General features: G+C 37.8%; 2 long non-coding RNA genes across 4 annotated transcripts in view; one reads left to right on the forward strand and one right to left on the reverse strand.

Moving 5' to 3' along the window:
* The window catches only part of LOC106842143 (uncharacterized), a 120,060-nt gene that overhangs the window by 5,267 nt on the left and 97,112 nt on the right, over positions 1-17,681 (reverse strand). For both annotated transcript variants that reach the window (XR_011499127.1, XR_006521062.2), the window contains one exon: positions 4,372-4,514. This is a non-coding gene — a long non-coding RNA (uncharacterized lncRNA). The remainder of the gene's footprint in view (positions 1-4,371; positions 4,515-17,681) is intronic.
* Positions 847-16,181, forward strand: LOC139042398 (uncharacterized). 2 transcript variants are annotated; one of them, XR_011499126.1, is made up of 4 exons: positions 847-1,081; positions 4,648-4,747; positions 10,383-10,465; positions 15,857-16,181. It is a non-coding gene; the product is annotated as an uncharacterized lncRNA (long non-coding RNA). The 2 variants fall into 2 exon arrangements; XR_011499125.1 differs by having other exon boundaries at positions 863-1,081; positions 4,645-4,747; positions 15,857-16,159.

Below are 17,681 nucleotides of genomic sequence, written 5' to 3' on the forward strand. Positions count from 1 at the left end.
AGTCTTTTTTTTCTTAGTTCCTGCAGCAGGCATTCAAGAAGAAGCAGTGACCCTATTAACTCAAAATTTCAATGAATTCTACAACTGACACAGGCATTACTAGTGCTCAGAAAGGAAAAGTTGGTTGTCCTGCCAGTGCTGGAAACTCTATGCCAAACAAGTGTCACCGTCCCTAATGAAACCCTGATCTTTCCCCGGGCATCATACCTTTCTTTTGGGTGTTCCTACAGAAGCACATGGCTTCTATCTTGGTATGTTTTCTTGGCACAGTTTCTTGACAGTTATGAAACTGATGTTTCTTCCAACCCCATGAAAGGTACAGTATGATAAAAACTGTTCAGACCCAAAGCCGTGTCTGCCTTTGTGAGCTATAATTATTTTAGGATCTGGCAGGATCACATTGAAACGTTTTAAATGGAACTAGTTTTGCAGAGAGGTTTTGCTGCCTCAGCTCTTTGGAGGAAGGTGGCTACAATTCAAATTCTTCTAAAGATAAATTTTTAAGAAAATAAGACAAAAGCTTAGTGATGGTTGAGCCCTTTGTATCAGAAAATCTCTAAGCAGCTAAGTTACATTGAGAGGGTTGGATAAGGGACTCTGTTACTAGAAACGCTTTTTAAGGGAGAAGAAGTCTTCCAATCTGGCTTCAATATCATGCTCATGTGGATATTAATATCCTTGGAATTAATAGCTTTCCCCCCTGGAAAATGTGAAACGGCAACATCTTAAAATGGCCGATATGTGTTAGTCAGGTAGCTGTTTCTAATTTTGCTTTAAAGAAGTGTCTGTAGTGCCTAGCTCCTGTTACAGACTAATGACCTTCCAAATATCACTTTTAACAAGTTTAGACTTTAAGTTACAAGAGCACAAAGCAGCGCAAGAGTCAAGTTGAAGGATGAGAAGTTTGCACCTGCTGCTCTGCTCTGCACCCTTAATTATATGAGGACAGATGTGCTTGCTCAGTCTCTGTACATTACTGCTGGCGGTGGATCTGCCAAGGCTCTGGCAAAACTTGCAAAGGAATTAGTGCTCTCAGGGCCATAAAGTAGAGGCACCTTTCTATTTTTACTTCATAGCAAAGGTAGGTATTTCCTTTCCTTTCCTTTCGTTCCCTTCCCTTCCCTTTTCCCTTTCCTTTCCTTTTCTTCCTTTCCTTTCTTTCCTTCCTTCCCTTCCTTTCCTTTCTTTCCTTCCTTCCTTCCTTCCCCCCCCCAACTAGAGGCATATGTTTTTAAGATGTCTTAGCCAGTTACTTTAGATTCCTCTCTATCTTCTTGAGTTTTTAAATTATAGTTGCAAAACTAAGTTTGTTCTTGATCCTTTGTGACTACTTCATTCTTATCCTATGTGGAACACAGAGACTATTTAACCCAACTTATGAATCCCTTATTAACAGGGGAATGAAAACTTTCAGATGAACTATTTTACTCTTGGGCCAAGATCCCTTGGCCTGAGAAATGAGTGCTAAGTAACAACTAAGAATAGCAAGAGAGAAAGGCATCAGTAGATATTCTCTGCCTCTGTGATACCAAAAGCTTCCTGTTGACACTCACTTTCCTTGCCTTCCTATCTCAATACACTACTCTTCCCTAAGCCCCGCTATGCATTGCTGCTGTCTTTTAGAATTCCTTATAACACCTTATTTTTAATAACACCTTACTTTTGCATGAGACTTGACAATATTTTCTAAAATTACTGCTTGGTTGTTCCTCAAAATGATCTATAAGGTAAGCAAAGTGGGTGACATTTATCCCAGGCGTTCAGGATAGTAAGGTAACGAGTAAGGGGCGAATCATGTGTTTAGCCTTTGTCCAGGGCTCCTTCCCCCCACTATCTCCCGAGGGACACTAAAGAGCAGTTGAGAGTGTGGACTCAGGAGTCAGACAGGGTTCAAATTCTGACTCCACCACTGTGACCTTGATTGTGTTACATATTCCCACTGTAAAGTGAGGATAATGGGATCTACTTCATAGAGTTGCTGTGAAGATTACATAAGTTAAAATATGTAAAATGTTTTGAACACTACCTGGTACGTACTGAGTGCTAAATATCTGTTGCTACAATTATTGTCAGTATTAACTCTCTACTTTTTCACTGTAGGTCCCTTGGGATTGTGGCTTTCTGACTCTCTTTACTTTACAGAGCATCCCAGAACTGCAGTAGTATAAATCAGTCCTATGAAGCCTTTGCCATACGTTTATATCTGATGCTTTCCTGTCTGTACGTATCTCGGAGGATCCAGAGGTCCTTCAGGGAGCTTCTGCTCATGAGTCATACAGGAGTCTAGTGCAGGAGTTTACATTTCAGTCTTTCAATGCCTAACATCTAGTGATTAATTTGGTCAGAGGGAAGGATGACTTGTAGCTTGCCTTGTTTGCAAGACTAGACATATCCCTGCTTCACTGTGCCTTGATGAGAGAGCAGCTTAAATTTCTGCATTACAGAATAGAGAAAATGGAGTGGGTGGTAACAATTTGCCCACTGCCACTTCCTGTTTGAGCTGGTTCAGATACACAGGTTGGGAGGTGTAGCATCTAAAATGAGACTGTAAGAGTGAAGGAATTGTACATGAAACAAAACTGAAGAGGAATACACATGAAGGAGTGCAGCAAGAGGTCTTTCTACCCCAAAACACCGAGTTTTAAAAAATACTATTATTCCAGTAACCTGCAAAATAAACATCTGGAAGAGGTGTGGGGAAGAGTGAGTAAAAACTAAGTTAAACACAGAGAAAAGGTTCAAGTAGAGTGTTTCCATGATAGCCTCTGCATCTGAGAACTCATCGGTGACAAAGGCTTTAGAAGCCTCTGGCTTTGTGAACTTTCTCCATTTTTGATCAGAATCAAAGAGGGTATTAGAAACAAGGTTGCTGATGTGGATATGAGAGGGCTAGTAAAGGCTATGGAGGATGGCTGGTGGGTTATTTTTTCCTTTTCTCTGAGGATAATAACCTATAAATGTGGCTTTGGCCTATTGCCTATAGATAGGATATCATGATACAGTGTCTGCACTGGGTTTCTTTGTTATACGGGTCTAAATTTAACATTGAATAGTTTTCAAAGTCTGATCTGTACTCAGCTGAATTTGTTTCTTTCAATACTGTAAAGATGTTGCTCTATTATTGCCTCATTTGAATTGTTTCCAATAAGAAATCTGCTGTCATCCTTATTTTTTAATGTATTTTTTTCTCTAGTTGTTTTTAAGATTTTTTTCTTTATCACTAGTTTTATCACATCATGTTTTGATTATGATGTGCCTTGGTGTAGTTTTATTTATGTTTCTTGTGCTTGGAGTTTGTTGAGCTTCTTGGATCTGTGGGGTATTACTTTTCATCAAAATTTCTTCAAATATATTTTTTCTCTTCCCTCCCCCAACCACAGGGACTCCATTTATATGTATTAGGCCATTTGAAGTTAACCCATAGCTTACTGATGCTCCGTTTTTATGGGTTTTTTAGGGGTTGGGGCGGTTACTCTTTTTTCTGTGTGTTTCATTTTTGGTAGTTTCCAGTGCTATGTTCTTCAAGGCCACTCATCTTTTCTTCTGATTTACAATTAATCCCATCCAGTGTATTTTTTCATATCAGACATTATAGTTTTTATCTCTAGAAGTTTGATTTGGGTCTTTTTTTATATCTTTCATATCTCTACTTAACTTTTGAACATATAAAAATACAGTTATGTTAATCACTTTAATGTCATCCTCTGCTAATCCTAACATCTATGTAAGTTCTGAGTCTGTTTCAGAAGATTGATTATTCTCCTCATTGTGAGTTGTGTTTTCCTGCCTCTTTGCATGTCTGGTAATCTTTGATTGGATGCTAGTCATTGTGAATTTCACCTTGTTAGGTTTTGGATATTTTTGTATTCCTATAAATTTCCAGTTTGTTCTGGGATGCACTTAAGTAACTTGGAAACAGTTTTATCCCTTTGGGTCTTGTTTTTAAGTTTTGTTGAGCCGGATCAGAATGCTATTTAGTCAAGAGCTAATTATTCCCTAGTACTGAGAACCCCTGTGAGACCCTTCTGAGAATTCTACTCAAATGTTCCACAAACTGTTCCCCACCCTGTGTGAGCATCAGGTGCTGTACCCTCTTATCCTTTGGGCTGGTTCTTTCCCAGCCTCAAGTAGTTTCCTAACATGGATGCACTGGTCAGCAGTTTTCTGAATACCTGGGGACCTTGTGAAGATCTCCAGAGGTCTTTCTTCCCTGGTACTCTGTCCAGCAAATTCTAGCTGCTTTGCTCTCCCCAGACTCAGCTTTATCTCCTCAACTCAAGCAGTCTGCTGGGCTTTACCCAGAGTCCTCACCCTGTGCTGTGACCTGGAAACTCTCTCAAGGCAGTAATGTGGGATAATCATAGGGCTTACCTTGTTTCCCATCTCTCAGGGATCACTGTCCTTCATGGTATTATGTCCAGCGTCTAAAGAACTATTCTTTCATACATTTTGTCTTGTCTTTTTAGTTATTTCAGCTGGGAAGGGTACATCTGGTCTCTATTACTCCATCTCCACTGGAAGCAGAAGGCAAATTTAGTTTTTAGATATATGCAGTAAGAGTCCTGCATAACTTTCTGAAGTGCTACCTACGTTTATGAAATTTCCCAAAAAGTTTCAATTAACATAGGAATCTGATTTCCCCAGCAGACTTCTCTGGACGTGATATGGTGCTAATTCACTCTTACAATCAAGGGTTGCAACTAATTCATCCTTTTGCTTAATCACAGCGATCAGAGGTGGAAGAAAGGTAGGTAAATGCATGAATTTTTCTAGCCAGTTTTTCCCTTGCCATAATGCCACATAGAGTAGAAAAACCATTTCTTAGGTTTTAAAGTTATAAGTCAGCCTATGGAAACAGAGGTATGACTGATGGTAAAACACTATTTTAGCTCTTCCCTTTAGACTATAAAGGTTATCATTATTCATAAAGTTATTCAAGTCTTACCAAAAAAACACTTCATTTCAATGTCTTCCTTCACACAGCTCATTTTTCAGGCTAACTAAATGTGGCTCAAGGAAATCCATTAGTTTGGAAGTGTGGCTCTCACTCTGAGATGAAGTCATTGCACTGAGTTATATACAGAGGAATGATAAAAATGAGGCCCCAGCAGACACTAGTCATTCTTCCTAAACTCAAATTATGGTTTTTGTTTGTATGTTTGTTATTTTGTCAAAAATTTGTTCCTACTTAAATTGGGCATATTAATACATCCAAGATAAGTGAAATTCTTAAAGTGTTAACTCATTACCTGCTTTCAAAACTCTCAAGATTTGCTCCAGAGGACTTTTCCCACTATGCTTATCTGCAGATAATCTGCTCCACTGAAACCAGTCTCCTTCCAAACACAACCTGTACTTTCCCCTCTACATTTAAAGTCTTCACTAATGTCATTTACTCCATGACATCTCATCACGTCTGCCTAGTCCCTTTTCTGACCCCTTATGGCAGCACATGTAATGCCTTGCTTGGCAGTGATTCGCGTATGTGTCCTATCCTTAGATAGCCTGCTACCCTATATTTACATTTAATGTTTGAATGATTGAGTAAATTAATTAAGGAATGAATGAGGGAAAGGATATTCACCCTCATCTTTATGCTTTTTATGGGAGGAGAGGTCTTAAATTGGTTATTGAATACAAACAGAATTATATAAAATTAGGGTAGAACACTTTAAAATTTTTGCAGTCCCCAAACCTTCTGTAAAGTAAAGGGAGAGAGATACTTTTCAGCAAATAGTAATGGAGAATAGAAATCAATGAAAAAATTAAACTGGAGAGGATAAAAACCATACTAGGCAAATGTTTTCTTTTTAGGAGAGAAAATAATTACAATAAACAGTCTAGGAATTTAGAAGTACCAGTTGAAACCCTTTGTAGCTGTCCCCAAATTGAAGGGTGGTATTACATAGTTATTTAAAGGGAGTTACATGGTTATGTTTTTCTAATCAAACTGCAGATGTTTGTAGAATATTTGAAAGCTAGGCCTCACCCCAAACCTAGAAAGAACATCAGAACATAATTATCTAATTCTCTATTAGGGCTATAAAGTCTGAAATTTGTCTTCAGTTTTTACTAGCTGTTTTCTTTGGTTGGCTCATTAGAAAAAAAGATACATGGAATATTTTTATGATTTTCTGTCTGTAAAAATCTCACACCAATAAAGATTTTTCCATATGTCATGTATAAATGCAATAGAAATAAGTTGAGAACAGAAAAAAGACATGCAGACTTCTAGAGCTTCATTTAATGGGTCTGACCTTTAGGGCATCCCCTCTTAACTTTAAAACATTTTTTGCTATCAAAGAGCTATAGAAGTAAACATCCCCTTTTACCCTGAGAAAAGCAGCATGCTCAGAATGTTTCATGGGTAACTTTTACCAAGCCTTTAAGGCCAGTGCAGCGGCAACTGCAAAGCCACTAGAGAGGGATAGGAGAATATAAAAAGAGATGTAAGGGGGAAAAACTTCCACTTAAGTTAAGCCCCAAAATTAACATTCCAAACCATATGAAAAAAATTTACCAAGATAATCAACAACTTAAAAATCAAGAGATGGATTTACTTAAAATCTAAAGGCTTATGATCCATTAACAACTACTAATTATGACACACAAGCAGACAAGTGTGACTGAAGAAAATAATCAAATAAAAAATCCTATATATGAAAAACATAGTAATTGAATTAAATAATAAATGATAATCAGAGATAATGATATGGCCATTTTCCAGAATGGAAAAATACTTTTCAGATTGAAAGTATACATGACATATCAAGAAGGATAAATGAAATAAGTCCACACTGAATTTATAGGTAATCTATAAGCTATTTTTCTCCTCAATGACTTTAAGATTTTCCCTTTACATTTAATATCTGGCAAAGATAGAACAAGTAGACTGTAAGCAAATTTTTTATCACCAAGAACAGATATAGGAGACAATGAAATAACAGCCACAAGATACTGAGAGAAACAAACTAACCATGTTGGTTTCTATATCCAGCTAAACTATCATTCAAGAAGGAAGATAGAAGCAGTCCGGTGGTGCAGCGGTTAAGTGTGCACATTCCACTTTGGCAGCCTGGGGTTCACTGGTTCGGATCCCAGGTGCAGACATGGCACCAAGCCATGCTGTGGCAGGCGTCCCACATATAAAGTAGAGGAAGATGGGCACGGATGTTAGCTCACGGCCAGTCTTCCTCAGCAAAAAGAGGAGGATTGGCAGATGTTAGTTCAGGGCTGAGCTTCCTCAAAAAAAAAAGTGAAGATAAAGAAATTCTGGGAAAATTTTAATAGAAGCCAACTTTTTTTTTTTTTAAAGATTTTATTTTTTCCTTTTTCTCCCCAAAGCCCCCGGTACATAGTTGTATATTCTTCATTGTGGGTTCTTCTAGTTGTGGTATGTGGGACGCTGCCTCAGCGTGGCCTGATGAGCAGTGCCATGTCCGCGCCCAGGATTCGAACCAACTTTTTAAATCTCTTGTAATTGCCCTATGAAAACAGAATGACTAGAATAACAAAATCAAAATCCACAAACAAGATCTACAAAAAAACCGTAAGTGATATCTTCACAAACCCCAAAATATGAGTAGAAAAGGACACACCATCAAAGCTATATGCCCTGCATGGCATCAACAAGTATCTGATAGAGGTATCAGATGAGGTTGAGAACAGGGAAACCCTAAAATAGCCAATAGGTAATCATGAAAATAGCTGAAACTAGGAGAGGTTTTGCATGCCCTAATTAGGTGGTCAGGGAGCTAGGGAGCTGGAGAGTAAGGCAAGGTAAGATCTGAAAGGGCTGGAATTAAAGTTCCCTTTTAGGACAAAGTGCCACAATGAGAAGAAATTGCAGTCAAGAGAATTCAAATTGAGCAAGATAGGGATAATAGGGAGGGTAAGGGGAGAGGAAGAGAAAGAAAGCATGTGAGAAGAGGGCTAGTGTGAGTGAGCAAGAGCACTGACTTAAAATTGAGGGAGGGGAACAGATTTAAGAATTCCCAGAGTATAAGACCATATTTTTGAAGACTTCATGAAAATAACATAAGAGGATCACTAAAGCCAGGATGCTAAAAAAGTTATCACAACTCATCCACTCCTCCTAAAAGTTAAAGAAAACTAATTTCACACAAGAATGATCAACAGAAAAGGATCACGACTGAACCCCATAGAAAGTTATAAGAAAAAAATAATAGGGGCCGGCCCCGTGGCCGAGTGGTTAAGTTCACAAGCTCCACTTCAGTGGCCCAGGGTTTTGCCAGTTCAGATCCTGGGTGTGGACCTAGTACCGCTCATCAAGCCATGCTGAGAGGGCTTCCCACATAGCAGAACCAGAAAGACCTACAACTCGAATATACGACTATGTACTGGGGGGCTTTGGGGAGAAGGAAAAAAAAGATTGGCAACAGATGTCAGCTCAGGTCAAATAAACAGATCTGTTTATCAATTAAATTACAAGGAGAGTGAAAGAGTTGGAAGGAAAAAAAATCTGTGCATTAAAAAATACCTAAAAACCATATTTAAAACACAATGGCAAAGTGGATTTACTTGTGTTGATTCAAGTTATAATTTGTTTAAAAGTTATGACATTTGAGTCAAAGATTTGATCATTACTAAGAATTTCATAATATTAAGAACTCACCATTAAGGGAGCTAACATCTGTTGCCAGTCTTCCTCTTTTTTTTTCTTCTCCCCTAAAGCTCCAGTACATAGTTGTATATTCTAGTTCTGAGTCCTTCTAGTTCTTCTATGTGAGTCTCTCCCACAGCATGGCTACTGACAGATGAGTGGTGTGGTTCTGCGCCCAGGAACCGAACCTAAGCTGCCAAAGTGGAGTATGCTGAACTTTTAACCACTAGGCCGTCAGGGCTGCCTCTTAAAGTTCTTATATTGTCCATGAAGCAGGTAGGAATACTGGTTGCCATTAGGCTTTTACATGTTAAGAATGATGGTTTTAATTTTTTTACATTTTATGCATTTGTATTCAATAGTCAAAATTACAGCACAGGATGAGCTGAATGTTCAATCAGTTCAGTAAATGGTCTATAAATTGAGGAGGGATTCTTGCCATACAGGAGAAATCAACATTCAGAAAAAAAGACAAACATTTATGTTTTTAATTTTCAAAATTTCATTAGCAAAATAAAATATATATACCAGCCAAACCTCAAAATCTATTGCCTTTAAAAAAAAAAAAAGTCCTTGAGTACTAAAGATGCATTTTTAAGTCAGATCTACTGAGGTATAATCTACATACAGTAAAAATCATCCTTTTTACGTATACAGTTTTATGAGTTTTGACAAATGTATAACCACCACCAAAATCAATATATAGGATATTTCCATTACCCCCAAAAAGCTTCTTCCTTTATTGTCAGTCCTCTCCCAATCCCTAGCCCAGGCACCACTGATCTGTTTCTTTCTCTATAGCTTTGCCTTTTATAGAATATAATATAAACAATTATACAGCATGTAGCCTTTTGTGTCTGGCTTCCTTCACTAAGCATAAGGCTTTCGAGATCCATCCATATTGTTACATGCATCAGCAGTTCCTTTTTATTATGGAATAGTGTTCCATTGTGTGGCTATACTGTGATTTAGTTACCCATTCATCAGTTGGTGGATATTTGGGTTGTTTCCAATTTTGACAATTTTCAATAAAGCTGCTATAAACATTCATGTACAGATCTTTGTGTGGACATATATTTCCTTTTCTCTTGAGTAAATAGCTAGGTATGGCATTCCTTAGTCATATGGCAAACGTAATATATAAGTCTATAAGAAGATGCCTGTGGTGGACAGACTCTAAGATGACCCCTAATTATCCCACCCTCCTGGTATTTATGCTCTTGTGTAATACCCTTCCCCTGAGTGTGGGTGGGACTTGCTTCTAAGCAATAAAATACAGCAAAGGTGGTAGGATGTCACTTACATGATTATGTTACATAAAATTGTAACTTTCATCTTGCTAGTAGACTTTATTTATTGTCTTCCTTCTTTGTTCTGATGAAGTAAGCTGCCATATGGAATGGTCCACATTGGCAAGAAACTGAGTGCAACCAACAGCCAACAATGAATTGAGGCTCTCAATCTGACAGCTGCAAGGAACTGAATCCTGCCAACAACCACATAAGCCTGAAAGTAGATCCTTCCCCATTTGAGCCTCAGATGAGACTCCAAACAGGACTGACCCCTTTATTGCAGCCTTGTTAGAGACCCTGAACAGAGGACCAAAGCTAAGCTCTGCCCAGAATCTTGACTCATAGAAACTGAGATAATACATGTGTGTTGTTTTAAACTGCTAAATGTGTATAATTTGTTATGCTGCAATTGATAACTAATACAGCCTATTTTCTAAAATTATTGTACCATTTTGCATCCCTACTAGCAATACATGAGTGTTCCAGCTGCTTTGCACATCCACCAGTACTTGGTAGTGTCAGTTTTTGTAAATTATAACCATTCTAAAAGGTAAGTACTGGTATCTCATGATTTTGTGTTTCCCTTATGACTAATAACTTGGACTATCTATTAATGTGTGTATTTGCCATCCATCTCTTTATTTTCTTAATACTGTATTTTGAAGATCCAAGCTTTAAATTTCAAGTTAAAGTTGTTGATTTTTCTTCTTAGTATACATACACTTTTTGTGACTTAGCCAAGAAATCTGTACTAATCTAAAGTCACAAAGACTTTCTCCTATCTTTTCTTCTAGAAGTCTTATAATTTTAGCTTTTCCATTTAAGTCTATGATTCATTCTGAGTTTTTTTTGTATAAAATATGAAACATGGGTTGGGGTTTAGTTTTTTCCCATATAGATGTCCAATTGTTCCAGAACCATTTGTTGGAAAGACTATCATTCCTCCATTGAATTACCTTGGCATCTTTGTTGAAAATCAATTGACCGTATATGTGTGGCACTATTTCTGGACTCTCTGTTATGTACCATTGATCTCTATATCTATCCAAATCAGCACCACATTGTCTTGATTACTGTAGCTTCACAGTAAGTCTTGAGATCAGGTGCTGTTAAGTCCTCTAGCTTTGTTCTTCTTTTTCAAAATTGCCATTCCCTCTACTTTGATAATATAAGGTTCAGTATGATACCAATCAAAACTCAATAGGCTGTATTGTAGCACTTAACAAGCTAATTCTAAAATTTATATGGTGGTATGGTCTAAATCTTTACATTCCTCCAAAATTCCTTGTTGAAAATCTAATGCCCAATGTGATGATAGTAGCAGGTGGGGCCTTTGGGAGGTGATTAGGTCATGAAGGCAGAGCCCCCATGAATGGGATTAATGCTCTAATAAAAGAGGTCCCAGGGCCAGCCTGGTGGTGTAGTGGTTGAGTTCGCATGCTCCGCTTTGGCGGCCCAGGATTTCGCCGGCTTGAATCCTGGGCGCAGACCTAGCACCACTCATCAAGCCATGCCGAGGCAGCATCCCACATAGTACAACCAAAAGGACCTACAACTAGAATATACAACTATGTACTGGAGGGCTTTGGGAGGAAGAAGGAAAAAAAAAAGAAAAGAGTGGCAATAGATCTTAGCTCAGGGCCAGTCTTTAAAAAAAAGAGGCCCCAGAGGTCTAGCTTGCTCCTTTGCCATGTGAGAAGTCAGCAACCTAGAAGAGGTCCCTCACCCAACCATGTTAGTGGCCTGCTGATCAGACTTCCAGTGTCCAGAACTGTGAGAAATAAATTTCTGCTGTTTATAAACTACCCAGTCTGTTATATTGTTATAGCAGCGCAAACAGACTAAGACATACGGAAATACAAAAGACCAAGAAGAAACATAATACTCTTGAAGAAGAAACAAGGTAGAATATCTTGTTCGACCGGATATCAAGACTTGTTATAGAGCTATAATAATTAAAATAGTGTGAATAGGTGCATGAATAGACAAATAGAACACAGAACAGAGAGCCCAGAAATGGACCCATGCATATACCGATACTTAATTTTTGACAAAGGTTGCAATTCAGAGCAGTGGGAAAAGAACGGTCCTTTGAATAAGAAAAGATATTGGAAAAACTGGTATCCATGTGTGAAAAAATATGAAACTGGACTCCTACACAGCATCAGTTTCAGAGAGATTATAGACCTAAAATCTCTTGTAGATAGATGCACAGTAAAATTCTTAGAAAATAACATAGAGGAATATTTTCATGACCTTAGGGTAGTGGGCAATTTGTTTTTAAAAAATAATTTATAAGAAAGGGAAATGCTGATAAATTTGGCTGTATTAATATTAAGAAAACCCTATGAATAGCAGCACAGCATTGTCTGATACAGCACCAGAAGGTGAGAGGATAGCGCAAAAAGACTGGACAGGGTTCGCTCTGCTCTACACAGGGTTATCAGAATTGACTTAACAGCACTAACAACAATTAATATTAAGAATTTCTTCAGTATATCAAAAGACATTATAAAGAATGTGAACTCCAAGCCACAGAGTAGGAGAAAGCATTGCAACATGTATAACCAAGAAAAGCACTTGTGTTCAGGATATACAAAGAACTCCTACAAGTCATTAAGAAAACAACAAACAAGTAGATAAATGGGCAAAAAAAAACTGAACAGGCATTTTGCAAAAGAAGAAATTCAAAATGCCAATTAACATGTGAAAAGATGCTCAATCTCATCAGTAGTCAGGGAAATGCAGATTAAAAGCACAATGTGATACTATTATATATCTACCAGATTAGCTAAAAATCTGACAATACCAATTGTTGCTATAGATTTAGAACAGCAGGCACTCTTACAAACTAGTGGTGGGAGTGTAAATTGGACAACACTCTGGCATAATACAGTAAAGATGGAGCTATTCATGCCATGTGACCCAGCAATTCCACTCCTATTTGTATACCCTAGAGAAACTCACCAACAGGTACTCACATGTAAACATTCTTCCTAGCAGCACTTTTTGTAAAGACCCAAAACTGGAAACTCTTATTTACAGATCAATACTTATATAGTAAAACTTTAAAGAAAAGCAATAATGTAATTTCCATAAAAGCCTGGACAGTGGTTCCCTCTACTGTAGGGGTAGTGATCAGAAAAGGTCATGTAGAGAAAAGGAGGTGCTTTTAGAGTTCTAGGGTTCTATTTCTGAACCTAAGTGATGAGAAATATTTCCTTTATATGATTCAGTTAAACCATACTTTTAATTTTAAGCTTTTTTCTCCATATGTGTGTGTTTTCCACAGTAAAATAGATTTAAAAATATACAAGATGCAGAACAAGCTGCATGATATGCTCACATTTGTATACAGAAATAAATAACACATATATTTATTTTACATGTGTATAAATTTACATGTGTAAGAGTGTGTGCATATTGAGTTATCTCTGATGGATTCCAAAGACACTAGTAAAAGTGGTTGCTTTCGAGGAATTGGGAGTCAAGGGTGGAAGAGAGATTTAATTTCCATTATATTCCTATTTTACTGTTTGAATTTTATACCAAGTGTATTACTTTTACAAAATGTATTTTAAACATTATTTAAAATATAGACAACAAAACAAAAATTAATCGTTATACCAGATAAGCCTAATATTACAGTGGGCCAGGAAAGGTGGTCCATCTCAGATTTTTCCAGTAAAGAAGAGATTAAGATACAAATGCTGCTTCCTGTAGGCACAGCTTACCTCTTTGGGCTAAGTTGTGTACTAGGCACATCCCTGGGTTTAAGTGTTTCGTACAGTGACACAATAGTCGAGTTTTATACATTAGTGATGAAAAAGTCACTTTGGTTGTGGGAACAACAGAACCTAACAGGTGACTTGATAAGGCTTAAAAGTGTGTCACTGACTTACTTTGAGTTTGATCTTGATGTTTTTTTGGGAATGAAGGTATTTTTCTCCCATAAACCTGGAGATTTATTCCCACTCATATCACTTGAATATAATGGCAAAGCAAATCTACTAAAGCAAATGCCCAGAATCATAGGGTGGCTGGCATGTTCACAGAGCTTAAACAGTTCTAAGATTTTTCTAAAAATTTTCTGTTCTTTTGGATTGCTGTAAGTGAATCACTATGTGCTTTTTAAAGACTCAAAAAAACTTTTCTGGCTGGCAATACTCACAGGAGGAAAAATTGAGACAGTCAGAAGGAAGCTCCTATTTAGTAATGTGTTCAGTATTTTAGTAAAATTTTAGTAATTTCAGTAATAATGCTAGGAATATGAAAGAAAGAAAATTCTATGCAATAATTAAAACTAATTCAGCTGAGATTACTTTACTTAATCCTCTTTCCTAAAGACCCATTGTGTATATCTTTTGTTTCCATCACTAGATCATCCATTTGTAGTCTCTTGCCTCCTCCTCAGCTTGCTGTCTCAAATCCTTTTTTGAAGGACTACATGTACACATTCCTCAGTTTGCTTGCTTTTTCCTTTTTTTTCCCCTCCTTCTCCTCCCCTTCCTCCTCCCTTCTCCTCCTCCACCCCTCCCTCGTTCCCTCCCTTCCATGCTGTGTGTTTGTGTGTTTGGGGAGGGTGGGGAATCTCATTTCCAGTGACTGATTATAAATGCCCTTCCTTACAATACACTACAGAAATTACAGGACATTTTTTTCCTCTTCTACGCATTTTCATAGTCAAAAGTTCAAGTAAGATAGTCATGCTGCTCAAGCCTTTTTTACCTTGCTGAAATGTTCTTTTGATAAAACATGCCATAACATAGTATGATAGAGATAAATGAAAGAAAATTACTGAAGGAAATAAAATATTTTCTGAAACTTCACTTCTTCCCTTTCTTTTTAAAGAATAATTTATGTCATAGCTGTTTTTTTCTAATTTAAAGGTCCATTAGATATAAGGACTGGCTATATTAACATATCAGAAATTGTGATTCCCTAGCAAGAATTTACAAATGATTTCCTACATTTTGATACCTAATGCAACCATTACGGCTAAAATTTATAAAGGTAAGCACTCAAGATCAAAGCATCGTAGTTTATTCAGTGTTAGGTTTGGATTCAGCACTTTAAAGCCATGCTCTTCTTTACTGAATGCCAAGAAATGAATCATTGCAGATTCTTGGCTGATATGGTTGTGAATTCCACCAGTGGTTATTCTGTGTTTAGAGACAAACAACATTCAAAGGTCAAGTGTATTTCTGTAAGTAACCACCTTGTTCTTGTCTTCTCTACCATAACTATGAGAAATTATGGACAGTGTCAATCTAGAATATGGCCTCCTGATTGCTCAAGAAGAACAGAATATAAACCCTGGTGCTAATAAGTTATTCTAACCTATAAAGCAATGAGTCTTTCAGGACTCTAGGAAAGACAGCCAGAGAGATGTCAACAGAAGTACCAAACCCAGGCAAGATATCTAGTCTGGGACATCCAAGACATACACTCTGGGTTAATCTGATAGCTCTCATAATAGTAGAAAATATCAAAAAAAAAAAAAAAGAAAGAAAGAAAGAAAGAAAAACAAGCCAGCAAATATGCTAAAAATAGTAGAATATCATGTCTAATTAGGTAAGAGTTTTGCTAGGAATTTCTACGTAGCGGCCCCCTTTCTTCAGACAAAAACCTTGAGTTCTCAGTATGTTTTGACAGGGCATCTGTCTGAAGTCTTGCAGGGTATCAATGAAAAGGATATTCCTTGGTTCTTATTAACAAATGATTTAATAGTTGCCAAATACAAGCAGAAAGTGACTAGCATAGACCGTTGCTGCTTTTTATTTATTTTTTGTTTGTTTGGGGCATTTCTGGACCTTTTCTAGGATATATCAGCTGCTCAGCTCCTTCAAGTTTTTGCAAAGATGACTGGAGCAGTGGAGGAGATCTTTATAAGTCATATTTGTTTTCAGAAAACTCTGTTTCTTTATGCTTATAATTGTAGGCAAAGGAGCTTTGAATTTGTGATGATAAAACTTGAAAAAGAATTTGTAATCTGCCACATTCTACTGCTCGAAACTCCCAGAGAAACCACGTAGCACATCTGACTTATCCTCCAACAAGGACTGCCCTCTGATGTGTCTGAAAGAAAGGTGACAATCATATTCAGACTCTTCATGGACTGGCCCTCTATTTGGACAACTGCATAATATCTAGATCTTTGATACCCTGTCTGGGGACAAAATTTTGTCAGCTGTGCAGGAACCAGGTTATCCTGGAATACAGTGAAATAAACCATAAAACAGTTCTTTTTGTTTGTCAGGCAGAGCAAAATGGCATTGCTTCCTTTAAATCTGGTTTGTTTTCCTTTTCTCTTACCTAACCAGCTCTTCAACCTGGCTCTCCAACCTGGGGCTGGAACTGATTGGGACTTTAAAATGCTTTGTTACCGTCTGTTCTTTTTTCAGTAAGCACAATGGTTTACTCCCTTTTGAGGCAGGGTCCCGTGTAATGAGTCGATGCTTCTGTTAACTCTAAGAACCCTTAATTATTTCCACCATTTTCTCCATGTGTTTCCTTCGCTGACTGTGTGAATCACAGGCAGGCTGCTGGTTGTCAGAGACTGAAAAAGTCACTGGCCTTCCTTGGCAAGGAACTGAATTCTGCAGCGTCTGTATTCATGGACAGAGTATCCTGTCTCAGAGTTTGTGCAGCACCTTCTGTTTTTAGTTTACTGGTGATCGGGGCACATCACAAGAACTTGGAGTGCAGCTAAAGCCAAATCAGACTTGACAGAAAATTATTAGCAGGGTACAGAAGGAAAAAAGATCCCCCTTCCTCTCTGTAATCAGGTTAATATGTGCATGGAATGTTTCACTTAAAAAGGTAGTGTGTTTTGGCAAAGCTGGTTTCTTAAGTAGAATTTCAGTTCCCATTATGCGAGGCTATCCATTGCTGCTCTGGCAGAGCCTTTGATCAGTGAACTCAGTGGGGGAGAAGGGCATAGGCATATTAATAACTTCAACATGTGGCCCTTCGGCCCAGCTGTACCCTAGTCTTGGAAAAAGGCCAACTGGAAAGGGTTTTCTTAACACCACCTATGCATGCATATTTTGGAAAGGGGTAAAAGGAAGATAGGGGTTCAAAGGAGGAAATAAAATCTGGTTTTATGGTAGTTATTTCTCTTGTCCCTGTTCCCTATTTGGAGCATTCTGCTACTACATATTTGGATCCTATGCACTCAGGCTCCATCCTCAACTTTTACTATCTTTGTTCCTTCTGCTGTAATGTTATAAAGATTAAAGCTACTGGTTTAATTTACATACCAGCTCAGGACAAGGTTAGGGAGAGGCAGAAGGCTCCATAAGAGTCTATAGGGATGAGAGATTAATGGGAACCAGGTGCCTGAAATAGGAGCCCAGGGTCCATTTTGCCAGGACTGTATCTTTTGCCCTTTACCCCCTGCATAGGTATTTTTGACTGTTTTATTTTAACAATCATAGGCTTTAGGCCTCATGAAATTACTGCCACAGACTAGAGCCCAGCCTGCCCTTTTAGTGTGTGTTTCCTTGTATTATTTCATACCATCCTCCTTTCATTTTCTTCTTCTGGGTTGTTCATTTGCCGTGTCTCCCTGTGAAAAGTTTCCCAAGTGACTCTACATCATAGCCATGGAAAGCAGACTTAGCTCAGCAAAAGTGGCTTTTCAACAATGACCTCAGTAGACATTTGTTCTCTCTCTCTCCTCCTCTTCCTCCTTCAATTTTATGATATTGTTATCATTTCCTTGATTCAAATCTTCTATGCTTCTAATTCCCTAACTGCCTGAT

The sequence above is a fragment of the Equus asinus genome, chromosome 28 (assembly GCF_041296235.1).
Source record: "Equus asinus isolate D_3611 breed Donkey chromosome 28, EquAss-T2T_v2, whole genome shotgun sequence".
NCBI classification, from domain to species: domain Eukaryota; kingdom Metazoa; phylum Chordata; class Mammalia; order Perissodactyla; family Equidae; genus Equus; species Equus asinus.